At 34.5% G+C, this 21,156-nt stretch overlaps 1 protein-coding gene across 41 annotated transcripts in view; it reads right to left on the bottom strand.

Annotated features, from left to right (window-relative positions):
* PTPRD (protein tyrosine phosphatase receptor type D) overlaps nucleotides 1–21,156 on the bottom strand; it is a 2,298,568-nt gene that overhangs the window by 1,088,319 nt on the left and 1,189,093 nt on the right. For all 41 annotated transcript variants that reach the window (XM_055350539.2, XM_055350541.2, XM_055350534.2 and 38 more), the window contains one exon: nucleotides 1,390–1,423. The gene's annotated coding sequence lies outside the window, so the exon portion shown is untranslated. The remainder of the gene's footprint in view (nucleotides 1–1,389; nucleotides 1,424–21,156) is intronic.

Below are 21,156 nucleotides of genomic sequence, written 5' to 3'. Positions count from 1 at the left end.
ATTAGGTAATAAGAGGGAAAACAGACATAGAAGCTAGTCAAGACCCAGTTCTTTTTGTATGTGACTCAACAAAACAGCGTTTTTGCTGTAAATCTTAAGATAATGTTTGAACACTGGATCAAGAGCACTAAAAGTCAAAACCAAATCAAACGTTTGAAAAATTAATGTCTTGATTGAAGTCCCTTGGGGAGCAGTCAAAGGAACAGAGTTATTTATATACCACCTTACTATTTACAGTGTGGTCTTTAAACCAGCACCTTTGTATCACCTAGGAGCTAATAGAAATGCATATTATTGGGCCTTACTTCAGCTCGGATTCTAAATCAGAATCTGCATTTTGAAAAGATAGCCCACATTATTCATAGACATATTAAGGTTTGAGAAGCACCAATGTAATATACAATAAGGCTTTTAATTTTTTTCTCCAACATTTGCTTTTTCTTAAGTCACACCACATACAGCATCCCATACAGTTGCTCTATTATTTCTTATCCAAAACCTATGTAAATTTTTTTACACCTTCAAAATTGTTATCCTCCTGCCAACCAGCTCCCACTCTGGCCATTTCTTATTTTACCAAGCAGTCTAGTCTGAGGGAAGGGGGAGGATGCTATACAAAGACACTCTTTCATAACATTTTCCTTATCGCAGTTGAATAAGAACAAAAAATGCAACACTTTCTCTCAATCTGCTCTACACTGGTAAACTCTCAATAAGTAAAGTGAGTAATAATTTTATGTAGAGTCTTCTTTCTCTAAGTCTGGCAATGTGCAGAGAATCCTTGAAAATACCAGTTTACCAGTAATGTGAAAGCACACAAATATGTTGTGTTTATTCTTCCAAGAGAGACATAAATGGGTAGCAACTTCTCCAGAGATTAACTATATTGTTCCAAGTTATATCCACTCATCTTAGTTTCCAATGAATAATCATAGCAATATAAGGCAATTATGTAAGCTAAGGAATGTAAATTCTTTTTCTTCTTTCTCTTATTATATGGATAATAGAGAAAACAAAAAATAATTTTTTTGTCAGTATCCACTGGATATTCTGCTATCAATCTAAAAACTATAAAGTATTTCTTGTAACTACTAAAAGAGTAACTAACAGCAAGATATTACTTTTCTAGTTGATTGAGAGATTGTTAAAGTTTGAGTAAGTGAAGCATTTGTGAAAATAAACATCTCTGTTGACAAAATCTGGTTGAAATCTAAAGTCTTAGTTTTAATTGAAAAGAAGAAACAAAACATCCTAAAATGCGTAACGGATTGCCAGAAGGAAAATCATTCAAAGAATTTTAACCAAAGGTTTTATAGGTAAAATAAATCCTTTAGAATATCAAAAAGAAAAGTATTCCATGCAGACATAAGATGAGCAAAATAAACTTACCACAGTTGTTCAGTTAATGGACAGGCACCATCATCTGAAACAACAAAAATGTATTTTGATATTGTGATCATAAAAACTACCAAAACCTTTCAAATTGTCTTCAAACACATGTTATGGACATATCTATAGAAGCAAAATAAAATTAAGTAAGCAATGAAGATACGTTATCTGATCTCATTTATTTCAGATGAAAGTGTTTCATCACCACCATTTAAAGAGTAAAACAGATATTAGTTGTTTATTAAAAAATCTTTTTTATAGGCATACCTGGCATATATATGTATTGCACCAATATTTTCTTCTGATATATATGTTTAAAAGGCAGGCAAAAATACAGAGTCATCTCTTTAATACAATCTTGGTCCTGGCACCAACACAATCTTGAATTACTTGTCCTAATTCTCAGCTCTGACAGTGCCATATACACCACCTTCCTGAGCTCAAAAATTCTCTTTGTTGCCTACCTAAAACAAACTAAAGTGTTTAGCATAGCATTCAGGAACTTTAGTAGGTTGGTCCTATTCTAACTGTTTATGATTCTTTTCCATAATTCTCCAGTGCATACTCATGCTACCTTTCAAGTTTATCTCCCACTATTTTCCCTTGTACACTAGTCTCGAATCGTAAGCCCACCTTCCCTTCCTCCCTCCCTCCCTCCCTGCTTCTCTTCCTTCCTTCCTTCCTTCCTTCCTTCCTTCCTTCCTTCCTTCCTTCCTTCCTTCCATACTTCGGTTTACTCCATTTGCTCCGCCTCAATATTTTTTTCTAGCCATTCCTTATGGCCAGCTCAATTAACATTTCTTCAGTAGAGGTTGTCTTGACACCTAGAGAAGAAATTATTCTCTTTCTAGATGTTCCCACCATATTTTATATGTTTATTAAAGTATTTATCAGATTCTATTTTGTGTGTTTAGCCCATATTGGTGTTTATGCCTTAACCCTGTTCATTGTTCCCTACCCAGAAGACTTCCTGCTATGCCTCTGAAATAGGAGATGTCCAGAAGATGCTAGTTAAGCTAAAGGAAACAATTTATTTAGTGTATAGATAGCATATGGTGCACATTTTCCATATTTTGTCAATCATTCTTTAAGTGAAAAGTGCAATTTCCATTGCAGTCTCTGCTAATAAAACTTGACTGTTAAAGTCATAGTAATATACCCTATGAACAAAACTTCTTAGTTTAACAAAAAATAAAGAAATTGAGAGTGAAGAATGTCCTTTATTAATAAATGATTTTTAGAAAAATTCTTTAAGACTTTTTCCATCATATGGGAATATATTTTCTTTTTATATTTTTTAGATTTAAAAAACATGTTTTTTTTTTCCCCCACAGGGTTAAATGTTGTATAAAAAGTTAGTGTTTTGAGGAACAGTGGTAGATTTGCTTTGACCTATGAACGTGGTCACCCCAGCACCAAGATGGAAGTTACTGGCATAATCTTAGAAAAGAGAACTTATATTCTTATGGAAAATGAAATAATAACATTGCCTTGTTGCTAATTTTATACTCCTAGCCAACTATGCCAGATCAGACTCTGCCTATATGAAGCATACAGGTGTATTACATACCCACAATGTCTCATACTTCACTATTCTTCTGGGCCCACAATCACTTTAGACTTCAAAATGTTGGCAAACAGTTTTGTGTAGTTACTTGTATTAAGGTTTTATGTGTCTAAAATAATTATAAATCCACCATTCTGCTATTTCATTAAGAACTTTTCTTACTGTTTCATGCAATATATTACATATCAAGAGAAGGTATTACTGAATAATAAAATTTTAAATAACAGAAGTAAAAACTTTAACATAAGTATTTAAAATAAAAGCACTGGTTTCTTAATTTGGTAAGAGGGAGGACTTTATTAGGTTCTTTGTACCTAAGCACAGAATGTGATAGTTCAACGTTCAGCTTCTCAGATTTTGTGCTTTTCATTCCAATCCCCTCTAGTTCTCATCATAGGAGGAACATGACCTAACACACAATTACAATTTTTCTCTGAAGTATTTGTGATTTAAAGACACCCCTAGAGTAGAATGCTACTCAGTAATTTAAAATGTGCTGGTAGTCTGAGTCTACATCTAGATTATTATTGGACATTTTCCCCTCCAAAGGTCAAAGTTTTCAAAGTGTTCTGATATGGCTTGGCTGTGACCCTACCTAAAATTCATCTTAAATTGTAGCTCCCGTAATTCCCACATATTGTGGTAGAGATCCAGTGAGAGGTAATTGAATCATGGGGGCGGGTCTTTCCCATGTGGTTCTCATGATAGTGAAGAGGTCTCATGAGATCTGATGGTTTTATAAAGGGGAGTTCCCCTGCACACGCTCCTTTGCTTGCTACCATGCAAGACATGACTTTGCTCCTCATTCACCTTCCGCCATGATTCTGAAGCCTCCCCAGCCATGTGGAGCTGTGAATGAATCAATTAAACATCTTTCCTTTGCTAAATTACCCAGTAAACAGCTTTCCTCTACTAAATTACCCAGTCTTGGGTATGTCCTTTATTAGCAGCATGTGAACAGACTAATACATGTTCTAAATAGAATAATCAGTAATCATGGAAGTACCTTTGGAAATATTAATAAAAGTGAACTGAATTTTTGTTATAATTATTAATACCTATCATCTATATTATTTTGACTTTCTTAAAAAAATAGAGTGTGGACCTAACTTTACCTACTGATTTTTTTTTGGACTGGCACTGGTAGATGAGTAAATAGAAAAATATGAGTTGTAAGTACCCATTGATTTATTGCTGCCTTGCACAATATGTTACCTTCTGTGCCAGAGGTAACATAGTTGGGTAAGGAACATCAGAGATCTTTGGCTTCCTACAAATAATGACTCAATGGCAGTCGTCTATTTTACTCAAATGGTAACCAAAATTTAACTAAGATACTCTCCCCAGAGAGAAATATAAAGCAGGGAATATTTAAATGTCCCCAGTATCTGTTCTGAGGACATTTAAAAGGAGATTTTCTTTCACATGATTGAAAACACCAGACAATAGGACCAATCAAAATCCATCCTTCTAATACTACAACATATTTTCAATGACGTATAATTGTTAACTGTGGATCTAATTCACTTCCTTTATCTAACCAAAAAAAAAGTTTTTTTCAGTTCAATTATCTTTTCCATTCATTTCCACCACATCTCCCCACCCCCTACAGAATTTTGATTAGCTCCTGAGAGTGGCATCTGGAAAATATAGAAATCCTTCCAGTTAAAACAGATAATTACTAAATATATAACTATTGATTGAGAGAAGAAGGAAGATACTGTAAACAATTTTGGAGCTTTTGCTTTGACTCTAGTGATGCTGTTAAGAGTGAGGAAATGGAGTCAAACCAAATCAATTGATTTATGGATAGCATATGCACCTACAGAAAGTTTCTCTTAAAAGAAGTTTCCTGAGAACCTTTCAGATGCAAATTTATTCAAATAACCTTTAGAATTACCCATCCACTTCTCCATATTCGACCATTTAATTCTTACAAAGAGTGTCTATTTTCTATAAAAGAATCCTGGCATTTGAATGCAGAAACAGAATACTAAGTTGGATATTGTCCCAATATTGTGATCATATGATTTGTTGGAAAATATAGTGAAGAAAAAATTAAATATATATTATTACCTTCTCTGTATATCTGTACTAGGCAGGTGGTAGGAATAAACAAGCTATTTCAGTATTGACTTGTAGAACCAATTATAGAAATAATTATAAAAATAAACGCAAATAGGTACCCTTTCTGGGCATAGAAAATTATTTTTGCAATGAAATTCTTATGAGTTTCAGTAATATCACTGAAATACATACATGCATACATAATAATCTCTGTCTCTATTACACACACATACACACATGCACACATATATACAGATATATATACACAAGTAATCAGAGAAATCCCCCTCTTTTCTAATTACATCAGATTTCTCTGTCCTTTGGCATTTCCTTTTTCTCATACCAAAACTCCAGTCCTTATTTCTCATATCAGTCAGGACTAAGTCCAGGACTTGGACTCAAGTGGCAAAAGGTGAATGGTAACGGGGAAAGGAACTGGGTATGAAGGGCAATTTGTATGACTGACCTTACTATATATATATTGTTTAAACAGCCTGATCCAAAAATATAGACCAGCCTTTCTCTGTAAAACAAGAAGCCCAAATATTATGTCTTATTTTTTTTCCCCTGAAATACAAATAACTCTTCCTCCAGTCATTGATACGGTTTTTCTATGTACCCACCGGAATCGCATCTTGAATTGTAGTTCCCATAATCCCCATGTGTCCTGGGAGGGACCCAGAGGGAGGCAATTGAATCATGGGGGTGGTTACCTCTATGCTGCTGTTCTCCTGATAGTGAGTGAGCTCTCACGAGATCTGGTAGTTTAATAAGGGATTCTTCCCTCTTGGCTCAGCAATTCTTTCTGCCTTCATGTGAAGAAGGACATGTTTGCTTCTCCTTCCACCATGATTGTAAGTTTCCTGAGGCCTCCCAAGCCAAGCAGAACTGTGAGTCAATTAAACCTCTCCTTTATAAGTTACCTAGTCTCAGGCAGTTCATTATAACAGTGTGAGAATGGACTAATACAGTCATAATTGTGAGTTCTTTATGTTTATTACAGGGCAAACATAAAAATACAAATGAAAGTTGGTTCATTTTTGCCAAAATGTTGTGTCAGATATTGTAAACCGACAGTAAACGATCTTAATGCAAAACATATTTGAAATACTGGAATAAAATAGGACAAATACTGTAATGCATCCTTGAAAAAAATATAGTACAGAAATGTCCAGTGGCCAAAACTGAAGAAAAAAGTGGAAATGGTTAATATTGCAGTCAGTGATATTTGGATGTTCCCTGCAACATTTGTCGATCTTAAAGAAGAGCCTTGGGATCTCTAGGAGAAGTGATAAAAAGTCTCTCCTAAAAATCTGTCACAAATGTTTCAGGTTTGAATTTATACCACCCACAAGGACAAAGAAATCCTAAAGGGAGATTTAACAAAAAATGTATTCCTGTGTTGTTACCTCATACATTTAATCACCAAATTTCTCTGGAAGGGTACATTCTCAACAGAGGACACTTAGGATTTATAAATATAAAATCCTGTTAAGTAGAAGCTCAAATCCATAGTTACAAAACACATGAGGAAATCTTGAGCGAAAGTCAGTACAAGGATCAAGAGCAAGATTACAAATACCAAAACATTGAGATAATGCAATTCCAAACATAGATTATGAAATGAGTATTTAAAATTATTAAAAATAAAAGATGTCTGAGCAAGTATGTGAAAGACATATCAAAAGAATAAGACAATTTTCAGTGGGTACCAATTTTCAGAAAAATGAAATAATTGAAACTGAGTAAATAAACCAATATATTAAACACAACTAAAGGAAGAATTAATGGGCAGGCCGAGCTGAAGAAATTATCCATAATGTTGCTCAGAGAAGCAATGAAAAATAATGTAGTGAGAGGGCATATGGTATGTGAAAATTACGGTGAGATGGTTCAACATTTGTCTAATAGGGAGCAAAAAAAAAAAAAAAAAAAATGAGGTGCCAGGCACGGTGTCTCATGCCTGTAATCCCAGCACTTTGGCAGCCAAAGGCGAGTGGATCACTTGAGGTTAGAAGTTCAAGAATAGCCTGGCCAATATGGTAAAACCCCATCTCTACTAAAAATACAAAAAATTAGCTGGGTGTGGTGGCACAAGGCTGTAATCCCAGGTACTTGGGTGGCTGAGGCAGGAGAATTGCTTGCACTCAGGAGGCAGAGGTCTCAGTAAGCTGAGATTGTGCCACTATACTCCAGTCTAGGCGACAGAGGAATACTCTGTCTCAAAAAAAAAAAAAAAAAAAAAACCCAGAACTAATCTTAAAAGAATAATGTATGAATTGTGATATCACATGTATAAGTTGTGATACATTTCTAAATATTGATATATTTTCTCTCTCTCTTTCTCTCTCTCTCTCTCTCTCTCCAGGAAGCAAATCATATCTGAAGTAAGATGCACTTCTTAGATTTTGAAAGCACTGCATAATCACTCTCCACACCTCCATGCACTTCTATAAAAAATGACTCTATTTCATTTCTCCCTGTTCTCTTACATTGTAAAAAATATTTTAACCATGTGATAAATCCAGTGAATAAACAGTGGTGTAATATCAAACAAATCAGTAAGTAAATACAGTGGGATAAAATGAGTAAGATAATTTATTAATTTTTTTATTAAACTAAATTTTAAATGTTTGTTTATGAAACGAATATTTTTAACACCTAATACGTTTTGTATTCTATTTTAGGCACTGGGGATATAGTGGTAACCATGTGGACATGTTTCCTACTTACATTATTGTGGCATGGAGAGGCAAGAGAAAGACCATACACAGCTAAACAAATAAAGGAATAAGATAATTTCAGATAATTAGTGAAATGGAGAAAATAAAACATGTAATATAGCTCAAAGGAGGAATATTTAGATTGGATGGGCAGGCCTAAGCAACACAGAACAAGCCAGCCATGCAAGGTAAGAAGACAGAATGTTTATGTAAAGAAATAGTTAGTACACAAGGACTTGTGTACACTTATATTCAAGCAACAGAAAGAAGGCCAATGTGACTAGAATCTAGTAAGCAGAACAGAGTAGTAAAAAATACATTTAGAGAGGTAGGTGGCCAGATTAAGGAGTGCAAGTAGGCCAGTGCCAAGAAATTTGGGTTTACATTCCAAGGGCAATGCAAAGTCATTGGAGGGTTTTAAGAAGTTGAGTGACATTATGGTTTTGTCTTAAACATGCCTCTGGCTACACTGTAGAAAACTGAAAGCCAAGGAAGGAGCAAAAACTGGTGGATCAGTTTTGAACTTTTCCAGGCAAGAGCTGGTAGTGGTTTAGACTAAAGTGTAGTTGGAGATGGAGAAAACCGGAGAGATTGGTATAGATCTGGAATATATTTTGAAGGTGGAACAACACTTGCCAATGGATTAGAGAGTAATGAGTGAAAAAAAGATATTAAGGATTATTGCTGGTTTGGAATATTAGTAACTAAGTGGATATTAGTGGTATTTACTGAGATGAGCAACACTGGAATAGGAAAAATACACGTTTACTATATCTGTATCAGCTGCGTTGATTGGCATCAACACACATTGTAGCCATTTTAGATGGGACATATATTAGATACATGAGTACAAGTATCAAGTAGGAAGTTGGATGCGGCAACCTATAGTTCAGTGGAGAGTCTAGGACTAGAGATAAACATTGAGAATCATTATCACAGAGATCATGTATGAAGTCAAGGGAATTGGAGAGTACATAGGTAGCACATTAGAGAGTTTAGGCCAGAGCCCCAAGAAGTCCTGATATTAAGAGTGGGAAATGAAGACATGTTGCAACAAAATTATGTGGCCCTGTGCTAGATGGGATGGTTTAATTTAGTCTTTTCCAAGTCCCTACTTTATGCCACATTCTGTGCTTTCTGCCCCAATGAACAAAATCAACTGGTTTGTGGTTTAGATTCCCTAAAATCATGTTTATTTCCCCATCATTTCTGGATTCAGGATAACATCCCGTTGGCACCCTAATGATTTGTCAATTTTAACCAGCTCTTTATTATTCCAGACACTAAGCATTTCTTATCGGAAACACTCTCCTTCATTTCCTCCCAATTCCTTTCAAAATCTAAAACTCACAATTTCTTCAGTAGGAATAAATAACATTATGATATTGATTTTCTCTGCTATGCATTTTGGGAAAAGGAGATACAACAAATTTACAATGTAGTTGCAGCTTAATATTTTTCTCTTCATTTGATCCTATTTTTGCAAGTTATAACTGAACATGGGAAATTGCAATGGCTTCTTGATTAAGGTGACGGATTCTCAGGTTCCTCGAGGGTTACCAATCACCACAGAAGTTGTAGGCAAAGCAACAATGTCCATCTAACGCCAGTAGAAGAAATCAGGTGAAAATAAAGAAAATCATTAGAATCCCTTTAATCCTAAATTAAATAGAACTGTGTAGATAGACATCACTAGAAACACACTTCATGGGAAACATTCTGCTCTGGGGCATGCTTTATAACATTAGCCTGGGTAAATCTACTTCAGTTTCAATTAATAAAATTGTAAATTTAGGACTTGTGCTTTAGCTAAGTTATAGTTTGGGTTTGTGCTCTGTTAGATTATTCTTTTTTGAAGCAAAATAAAGCTGTGAATAAAGCATGCTCTCTAGAAGACATTATTGTGGTTGGTGCAAAATCGAATTTTTATCCTGTACCTTGGGGGAGACAGTTTAACAAAATGTATTTTCCCCCATTATCATCATTGTTTCCATCTAAGAATGTTTTCCAACACTGAAATCATTTTTATGTAGCCTTGGAATGTGTATTGATGTTTGTCCTTTGGCTTTTCTCTTTCTTGAGATAATTTGTAATTTGCTAAAACATTGTAAACACTAGAGCTTTGCATATTTTCTGCATGTTTACTAATCTGTTTGTGCTAAAAAAATTGCAAGTTTGCCATTTAATTTTGCTATTATTTTTCCTGTGCATTAAAAATGTATTATTTGGATAACTTTGGTTTGGAATATGAAGGGCTAATGTTAAAATTTACCTTTGCACTCTATTTAAAGGAATAAAACATACTGAGAAAATTGAATAGCTAAAATACGATTTTAAGGAGAATGTTTACATACCTAAGAAGACAAATGTTTTTGAAACACATTAAAATTATCACCTGAAAAGTGCTGTTAAAAAGATGGTAAGGGCCAATCATTGTTTAGGCCATTACTTTGATTTCGGCTTAGGGACTTTCAAAATCTGCCTTCTTTTGTCTCTGTCTTTCACTCTCAATTAGAAGGCTTAGAACATTAAACTTGAAGTAAACACTAAGCTGAAGTTCTATTCCATGAAGTAAATAAACAGAAGGAATTAAGGAAGTAAGAGATAGAAGAATACTACATGGTTGAAAAATGTGAGCCTTCAAGAAATATTAAGAAAAGCATCCTCCATCTTTTCTACAAACTTCTACCTTTTCACTGAAATCAAGACATCTCACATTCACAATATTTACTCATTTTTCCAGTGTAGATCAGCCTCTTTCTTTCTTCACAATTTCAAACTGATAAGAGGGAGAATTTTGATATATTTGATATGTTCTTGAGTTTTCAATACCATTCCCAAAAGCAAGAGGATTAAAACAAGTTTTTGAGAGCAGGGAGCAGGATTGAAAGAGTGATTTGGGATAAGAGAGACTGACAAAGTTGGATGCTTGAGGAAAAAGTCTGTGGGGAAGGAGAATATTAATGAGCAATTTTATAGTGGAGATAAAGAATATGTTTAAGGTACAGTAGGCTTGAAAAAAATATCTAATATGAACTCTTTCTTCTTTCTATTTTTTTGAGATGAATGTGTCTTCCGTAGAAAAGGCATTTTTTTCTGATTCTTGTCTATTATAACGCTGAGCACTGGAGCTCTGGAGCTCAACAGATTAGATTTGAATTAGGAGTTTGCCATTAGCATTGTGAAAATTGGTAAATTACTTACCCTCTCTGAACTTCAGTTTTCTCATAAGTAAATAGGAATAGTAATAGTACTTATTTCATAAAATACTGTTTTTGGATAAATTAGATAGGCTTACCGCCACCATTTAAGTTCAATCCCTCATTACCTGATTTATAATACTGTAGATTGGCTTATCGATATCTGAAATTTAAACAAATCACCTAAAAGCATGTCTGTTTTTGGTGTCTGGCTTTTTTGGCTCCATTTCTGAGCATCGACCATGATGACATCATATATGATAATTGTTTACTCATTTTCATTGCTGTGTAGAATTCTAATATATGAATATACAATGGTGAATTCATCCAATTTACTATTAATGACATTTAGGTTGTTTCTACCTAACATGATTATAAATAATGGTTCTATAAACATATTTGTACATGTTTAATTGTGATACATGTAAAAGTTTGTTGAAAATATAAACAGATAGGGTATCTACATTGAGTATACCAGATTTATCAAAATAAAAGTGGATACCTCTGAATAATAGGATATGAAGAAATTTTTGTCCTATCCTAAATTTTCTACAATCAACACAAAATCTATTTTTTTGAAATTGTTATACCATAGTGATTTAGAATATAGAGTCAAAAAGCCAAATTTCACTTTTAGTGCCACTGTTTATTCCCTCTGTAGTCTTCACGCTGCTAAGACTCAGTTTCTTTACTTGTTCCTCTGTAAAATTTGGAATCAGAATATCTCCCTCACATGGTTTTTGCAAGGAATAAATTATCTAACACACATAAACTCATTTCAGTTCCTTGCACACACTAATCATTCCATAAAAGCTAGTTGCAATTGTATTACTATATTTATGATAAAAGAACTTTGTTTCCTTTCCTCTCACATAATTATCTTGTAAAATTTTGGTTAGATATAAGGAAAAATTATAGTGTAGTAATTTTTTTAAAACCCAAATACTTGGAAAGTGGAAGACTTTTAATTTTTATTGACCTTATAAGAACAGGGAGGCAATCTGCCTGTGGGGTAAGTTACCCAGAAGTACAGCTAAACTGGTTAATTTTAAGAGACAGGATTCTGCAAATGCATGAACAGAAGCTATGAAAGTAACATTGGCAGTAGAGAGAAAAAAATACAGGAAATTTACTTTATCAGTATACTGATTGAATCATTATTGATGCTTCTCACAATTTTGTTTTTGTTTTTCATTGTTTTCTTAAACATTCTGACAGCAAAGGAAATTATTCTATGTGCAAATTGGGTATCACTTCTTAAACTTTTGAATCAGCTGGAAACTGCACTCAACTGAACCAGAGAAGTCTAAAACAAATAAAATACCATTTATGAGAAAGCATTTAAGAAAATCATAAGCACGACAAGCATTTTTTCCTAACACATACAGCTCAAATATAAATGATTCTAAAATGTATGTGCCATGTTTACAAATGTGTCCTTATTGAGATTCATACCTGCATTACTTGTTTGTTCAGAGCCCTAAAACATTATAATAAAATTGAAACTCTCACTCTCAATTAGCGGATTCATTTCAATTAAGAAAGGAAAACAAAAGAATAATTTTCATCAGCTTCCACATACTTCTTAGTAAATGCTGTGATAAAATATATTTTAAGGAACCTGACATTATATTAAGAGGCATTATATTAAGGAAAGAATAGGGATCTGGGGTATCAGACAGAACGTTGTTTGAAAATCAATACTGCCATTTACTAGTTTTAGATTTTGGGCTGTTTTTCTCATCTTTCAAAAACAACAATTGTGAAGATTAAATAAAATAATGAACATAAAACATCCCTCATACTGTCTGGCACAAAGTGCGTTCTCAGTAATCATATTTTCTTTTTCCTGTCATTCTATTTTTTAATTATTTCCTTCTAAGTAATATAAATTTCCCAATATTGGTATTAGTCTGGTGTGTTAGAGACTTTTTATATCATGCAATGTATTGCAAAATATATTAAGGCCTTTTAAAAGATCAGTATTCATCAAGAATATAAGAGACTGAACTTTCTTTCATCAAAACTTAGACACAATTATTGAAGTATAACTTTTCTGAAATGTGTCTTTATTCTAGAATATTCTTATCTGACAAAGATAGATGAGTAATATTCTCATATTATGCTTTTTTATTTTAATATAAAGACAAATATATGTGTGCTGAGCTTATCTCAGTATACTGTTCCTACAGTATTTTTATAAAGTCAGGGTTATTCTATGATAATATTTTATGCACCTGCCACTCCTCTTGCATATATAATCTAAAACAATATCCAATAGCAACTTTTAATGTATCTTTATCATTGAATGTATTACATTGGAATTAGGTAATTTTTTATGCATATGAATATTTTATTTTACCTTGAGTTTCTCCAAATCTGGAACTGTGTGCTTGGGCCACTCCTAGTAACATGGTCCAGTAACCTGACATGGAAATCATTTACCACTTCAAATATGCAGTATTAAATTAAATATAATTAAACTAATTCAAGACCAGTAACACAGCTGGTGAGTAAACAGAAGTAAATTCAAAAAAGAAATCAAAGGAGACTGCTAGAACTGAGAGCACTTAAAATTTCTACTGAAAAACAAGTCACTAAGATGAGCTCAATATAAAAAGTACAAGCCACAAAAGCAAAGGAACCCACCATAAGGGAGAATCAGTAGCTACAACAAGCTGAAAAATTTGCTTCCCAAGAAATCATAGAAAAGCCCAGGACTGGTTACTTTCAAATCCCAGTAGAGTACCATGGGAGCAGTTGATTTTCAAATTTGCTGGATGTCAGTATCTCAATGATTTTAATCCATATATAAACTCATATTTTAGATGAAAAATGTCTAAGGTTTCTAATATTTTTTCAGCATATACAATACAGATAAAGATAAAAAACTATGGTCTAACATTGAATCTAAATATTTTATTTAAAAGCATATGAATAAATGAAATGTGTAATATGTTGGCCTGACTGACTACCATCTTTTACTACCTGCAAGAAGAAAATATGGAACACATTTTTAATAAATGTTTTATCAAACACATTTGTAAGGTAATATGGCACAATGAAAATTATAGTAAGGTTCACTAAGCAGCCTTATACAAATTCAATAAATGCTAGATTTCTTTAAAGACAGCATCAGTTGCTGAGATAAATGAAGTAGCCTTCCTGACCAGAGGTGACTGGCACGAATCAATACAATGAAATATGCATTCAGTCCATATGGTATTTCAGTAATGGGTGCTTGAAATTCAGTACACAGCTTTGCTATAAATCACAGACAGAAATTATATTAAAAGAAAGTTCATTCTGTGATTTGAACTCAGTAATCAATGGAAATGTATACCAAAAATAAAATACTTTTAGACATATACATCAAAAGAAAAATGATTTGTGTCATTGCCATTCATATTTCATCTTTTTGTTGCCTATGTCCAGCTTACATTGGATCCTTTCCATGTCTCCCTTTCCCCACACAGAAATACACAAGCATTCCCCATTGGGAAGAAATCCACACATGTGATCCTTATTAAAAATATAATAAGAGCAAAAACCAGAGTAGCCAGAACCTGACTATGAATTCCTTGCTAGGAAAAGAGGGGCATGTGGCTTTTGCTGGTGGAGGGAAAAGAGGCTTTGAAACAGGAAGTTTTAGGGATTAAAATTAGAAAAAGACATCATAAAGCAACCATGATGCTGGTTCGTTGAAACTGTATTTTAGTTTTGTTATTTATACACACTTACCCTAGGAGTTGAATAATGACAACATTTTACTACTGTATATTAAAACTATTATTGCCACATGTCATGGGCTTCCCAACATGCTTTCCTGCATACACATGCAAACAAGAAATACATGCAGCAGAACTCTGCGACCACGGTTGTGCTACAAACAGAAGCTGCTGTGATAAACTGACTGGGTGATGTTCAGTGACCTAAATTGGGGCTTAGAATAAGTGTGGGTGCGTGCATGCCTTCATCAAATGAAAAGTAGGCCAAATACACATGTTTGCTTTTTTTTCCACCACAGCTGCAAAACCTCTTTGTGTGTGTGTATGTGTGTGTGTGTTGGACTATAAAAATAAATATGCCATTAACCTGAAAAAGAAATGAACCACAAGGTGGGTTTCCATCAAAATAGACATAAAATAGATTAAATATTAAACTCCAGATTGGGACATAGTTTGTGTTCCTATTCAATTCCCAATAATATATTAGAGTTTGCAATAAATAATTCCCTGAGGATACATAGCATTGTGTCTTTTTTTTTTTACGATAATTAAGGCAAGGGTGAAAACAAAGACTTTTGTCTCATAAAATTGTGCCTTCTAAGATTACCACCCAAATATAAACTAAATCCTAAGCTAGCAAACTATGTTATTTTCTTCTCAATTGTAAGCATTTTCTGTGGGTTTGTGTGGAAATAGTGCCTATGAAGATCATCATCAATATGCAGAACTGTCTAAACAAAAGCAGCCAAATTACTCTTTTACTCTAAAATATGGTTGGATGTAATACAATGCCACTTACTACTAGGCATCATTGAAATCATTAAACATGAAGTGGAAATAGCCTTTTGCTAACGTTTCTGAAATGAGAGCTAAATTGTTGTATGCTGCGAAGTTGAAAGGAGGGATTTGCTGGCTGACACCTGAAGAAAGGACATAAACAGGCAACTTCCATTACCACCAGAGGCAAATGGCGAGAATGCCTGCCTGTTAACTGAGAGCATTTCTCTTAATGTTTTAAATTAACCAAAGAATTCACAACACAGAGAATTTCAGCACTATGCACACACAAAAAAGATCCCTAGGGAATAAATGTGTGTTTTTTAAAAGATTTTCTGTGTAGGGAAATGAAATACTAAATGCATAGTGACCCTATGACCCTGCAAGCAAGAGGGACCTGTGGAATCACTTAGACCAACCCTGTCATTTTACAAGTGAAGAAACTGAGGCCAGGAAAAGGTCAGTGAAGTATGCCAGGGCCACATAGTGAATCCATGTCTTATGACCACATTCACGGGATCTTTCTGCTATGCCTAGATGTCTGAGCCAGCAGAGTAGAAAAAAGTGATTATACAGCCAAATTTTATGTAAAACTCAATTTTATCCCAAATCATATATAGCACTTTTTTTCTTTTCTTTTCTTTTCTTTTTTTGGCCAGAATTACCTACAGTCAGTTTCTGTTTTACAAACAGACAAATGACCCACTTTTATATTTTAATAATCATGCCTTATTTCAAATGATAACAAATTCGCTTTTTGTAAATTTGGTATTTGTGGCAAGTGACAAGTGTAATATGATACCACACTGCATCTCAAATACCCAGGCCTACTGAAATTGTTGCCTAATTTTCTATGTATGTAGCTTCCTGTCACGTGACTTTACATTGCCAGCACTGCAGCCACTGTGGTTGCCTTCCCAGCATGCAACCCATACAGGTCTGGGCACAGATAGAGACTCTCATCCCCCAAGGCCATTATAATCTCAGTCTGTTCTCTTCTTTAGTAATCTCCCTTTCACATTTCCTACAGTTACTTTCCCAGCCTCAGGCCACTCTCCTCAAGGCCCTCATCTCATCCCAGTCACTACATGAAGGGGTTTAGACTGTCACTCCACCAACTCCAACTTTCATCCCAAATTTGTCTTCATCCACACCTCTCTTCACTCTATTAAATATATTTTTACTTGTATTTGTTTTTCTCAGAGTACCTTACGGACTTCTCCGTTCTCATGCGCCATCCCCCAAAAGAGTAGCTCTCTTTTGGCACAAAATTTCACATTTTTGATAAGACAGTCTAATAAATTATGGGCTCTGGTGAACCAATATGTTAGCAATTTCTGGGGCACTTTTTGTACTCTCTCAAGAACTTCTGAACACAGTGTCTTAAAACAGATGAATAAATCTCACTAAGGATATTTCAGAAGAAAGATCAATGGAGGGATATAGTTTTGGCAGTGGAACTCAGCAGTCCACCTCATATTATATCACAACGCATCAGATACTCCATCTTGATGTAGGGTTGTTATTCCATGCAGCTATTTGTGATGAGGACAGTCATTTTGGGCAAACAAGTTATAAAATATCTTGCAGCTTCTTATTTTAAATCATGTTTCTACATTTAACTGGTTAGTAATAAGCAAGAAATGATTTGCACAAATACAATTAAATGGAACCTTATAATGGACTATGCTGTCAGAATTTTATTATTAAAGGCTTATTCATCATTATCCGAAAAAGCAAAGAAAACCAAACTAGAAATTATATAAACTCTCTGTTTTGAAAAAGCCTATGAGCCCATATCACCTATTTGTTTATCAACTGAACATTGGTGGCAATCTTGGTTCTGTCCTTTTTAAACTTTATGAACTTGGTCAATACATAAAGTTTCTTTAAGCTCTGATTTCCTTACTTGTAAAGCACAGGAGAGGGATATCTGTCTCTGAGGATTGTTAAGATAAAATTGGATAACATTTTTAAAGTAGTAATCACACTGTCTGCCACATGACAGTCACTTAATAAATGACAGGTTTTATTATATTTCACAGTGAGTTTGCCCTTTACATGTAATACGTAATTACTGATACCAGTCCAATTTTGGACTTTAGGGAATGAATCCACATTTATAAAACTGAGAGAATTTTCAGGGAAAGAGCAGAATTTTCCCTTGCAACACCTTTTTTTCTTTTTCCTTTAGAAATGAGTATTGCATAGCTCTATTGAGAATTCACCTCCTATTATTTAAAACAATGTTTGATTGGATTCAAACTCTCTCCTGACATCTTCTCAAAGGACAATTCAAACTCTTCAATTATCTTTTTCACATACATCTCAAAAGGTATTCTGAGTGCCTGAAAGGCAATAATTCTTTTCCCTTAAAGTTTTGAATTCCATCTGATGAAGATACTACACTTAGTGGAATAGTACCATGTCACAGAAACAATAGCTTAAATTAACCTCTCACTGTGTTGAGTCAGGTTCTTTCTTTTCCTTCATAAAAGTTGATTCAATGCTTTTGAAAGAGGCAAGATTGGCAAGGATGGAGAATTAAGGTCTTTGCATCAAAAAATAGGTACTGAGTAGAATGCGTAGCAATATCCTTAAAATTATTGGCTACAGAATATCAAATACATTTAGGGAAGGACGGCCTTAAGGGGGTGGTGGTAATTGAGTCTTCCTGGTACGTTTAGTCCAGGGATATATCCTAGGGATAATAATCAGCTCTATTCAACATGGTGAGTGTTGGTTTTTAATTAAAAACAAACCAACCAACCCATCTTCATCATCTCTTAGATACACTGTGTTGCAAGATTAGAACCATCATATCAAATTACATGGAAGAAAGAGTTTTGACAGGACAATTTACCCTCAAGAATTTCAGAATGTGAGACTCAAACCTAAAATAATTCTTTATTCAACAAATACTTACCAGGTAGCTATCATCTCCCAATCTTTTATTTCCCATGAGGCACTGAGAATAAGACAGGCATGCTCCCTTTTTCCATGGAGTTGAATGGAAAGAGGGAGAGACATGAAAGAAATAGAAACACATAAAATTTAAAAGATAATTACCTGCTGGCCAACATTATGGGCATATGACCTATATGATCACACAGGGCTCTGACTTTAGAAGGGCCACACACTTGGCTTAATGCTTTACTTTTGCGTTCCTGAAACTCTTTATAACTTTTAACGTGAGGACTGCATTTTCATTGCATTTTGAACTGGACCTAATTATGTATTTGTTTATTAAGTATTGTGTAATTACGTAGTCAGTCTTGCTCAGATAGCAATAACTGCTATGCAGGAAGTAAAACACAGAAATGAGATAGAGAAAAACAGGGGTTATGAGTCACAGAATTCCTTCAGATGGCATAAAAAAGACCTCTCTTCCTGTAATCCCAGCACTTTGGGAGACCAAGGCAGGCAGATCTCAAGGCCAGGAGTTTGAGAGCAGACTGGCTAACAAGGCAAAACTCCGTCTCTATTGAAAATACAAAAATTAGTCAGGTGTGGTGGCATGTGTCTGTAATCCCAGCTACTTGGGAGGCTGAGGCACGAGAATTACCTGAACCCTAGAAGCAGAGGTTTCAGTGAGCCACGACTGCGCCACTGCACTCCAGCCTGGATGACAGAGCAAGACCCTGTCTCAAAAATAAAATAGATAAATAAAATAAAAAAATTTAAAAAAACCCTCTCTAATGAGACTTATGAGTCAAGAATTAAAATATTTGCTAAATTAGTCGATCTCACTTCATTCCCTTATAAGCAACTGAATATAAATTTAACAGACACTGATTTAACACCTAACCTGTACAAAAAGCCATAAGATTACCCTTTAGGGATTAGTAATAGGACAAAATTTTTGACCCAGTAAATTTAAGGTGAAAAAAAGTACTCAAGTAGTTCTCAATATGTTCTTTAATAGAGACACTGAGAGAGATGAGTATTTCATTAGTGGAAGTGAAAGATACAAGTGTTTAGAAGAGCAAGAAAAGCCTTTAAAAGCAGGAAAGGTTGATTTCATTGTCCCGGTTAGTCGGGTAGGATGGGGTAGCAAGCACTTCTTTTCCAGGGAGGACAGAGCATCATTGAAGTCCCAGAAGGAAAAATAGCAGAGTGCTTTTGAGTAACAGTGAGTAATGTCTAAGTTTATTTACAGGATAGGATAGATGTAGGAAATGTTTTTAAAAAAACAACTGGGTGCATTCTCATCTCCTGCTTTTCTCTTCTAACCTTTACCTAATAAATTGCCAAGTCCAGTTGATTCTGCCTTCTAAATATCTCTTGAGGGTATTGCTTCTGTTCTACTTCCAGCTTCCATCCTCTCATTTCTAGATGGCTGAATCAACTTCCCAACTCATCTGTCTTCAATTAGGCCTCTTCCCCAGATCGGTTCTCTTGTCTGAAATTAGAGAACTCATTCTAAAATGAAAATCTGATCGTCTCATGGTTGGGTTTGAAATCTTTCCATGCAGTGTTATGAGTGGGTAAGTCTTGATTTTGAAATAAGACAGAATGTGATTTGAGTCCCAGCTTTCCCACTTAATAGCTGTCCTCTTTAATGAGCCTCATGTCCTCTCTGATCCTTGGTTTCCTCATGGGGAGTTTATGATAATTAAATAATGTATATAAATTGATAACACTGCCTTGTGAACAGAGCGCACTCGGTGAATGTTATTGCTGTCAGAACACGTCCATTTCCTTTGTGTGGCTTTTAAGGCACTAACTTAGTTGGTTTCTGGTTTCCTCTCTAATGTTATTCCTTGCCGTATTCTCCACTTCCACAATATGCTCAAGGACGTGCTCTACCTTTTCCTCAGGACTTTAACATGCTCTGCTTTCTCCTAAGAATATCTGTCTTCCATGACTTATTTGTATTATTCATTCAATCTATTGTTGTTTTACCCATCTGATAGGCAGGAATACTCAGACACTAGTTGGCCAGATGACTTTTTCAAAGTCACATGGTGACTAGCAGAATAAAGCCATAAACCAGCTTCTGTTGGTTCAAATCCTGTTCTAATTTCCTGTAAGACCTATTATTTCACAATTTTCAGATGTTCACTGGGAAAATATTTGTTTTTTTTCCCTCAATACAAGCACTTTCACAATATAAATTGTGTCTGCTGCACTCATAGTTAATCTGGGTTTCTACTAACAGCTTACGTATACCAAGTAAGATCAGTGAACAAAATAAACCAATGAACAAAAACCTGGATATACTACTTCCCCTTCCAAGCATAATCTTCAATTTCGGGGTTAATGAAGCCGTTATCCCATTCTTTGGCGGACACATAAGGCAGCCATTTTTAAGTTTCACTTGCTTCAGCTATAAAATTGGTGCTACAGAAGCAGACTGTTATTTTTAAGGCATTTAGGGAAAGCTGTCACAGATACAAATTTAAATGGAATGTTAATCTGCTTGGTAAAATTAGAGTTTTAATCTGAAAGTCTGAGGTAAAATAAATTCAGATTGATATAGATTCATTCCACAAACATCAATAATTTTCCATTATGTTAAAATCAATTCTAATTTTTACATGCAAACAACAGATTCAAGTAAAAACCTTAGAGGTTTGAGTTCTATCACAAGCATTCTTATTTTGGGTCTGTGCAAATCCAAAAACATTTGGAACAGCTACATGTTCTCCTTGCTAAGGAGGGGACAATTTTGCTTTGATGCCTCCAATTCTAAAAAACTCCAG

The sequence above is a fragment of the Gorilla gorilla genome, chromosome 13, assembly GCF_029281585.2.
Source record: "Gorilla gorilla gorilla isolate KB3781 chromosome 13, NHGRI_mGorGor1-v2.1_pri, whole genome shotgun sequence".
In the NCBI taxonomy this organism is placed as follows: domain Eukaryota; kingdom Metazoa; phylum Chordata; class Mammalia; order Primates; family Hominidae; genus Gorilla; species Gorilla gorilla.
This window is presented reverse-complemented; position numbering and strand designations above follow the sequence as displayed.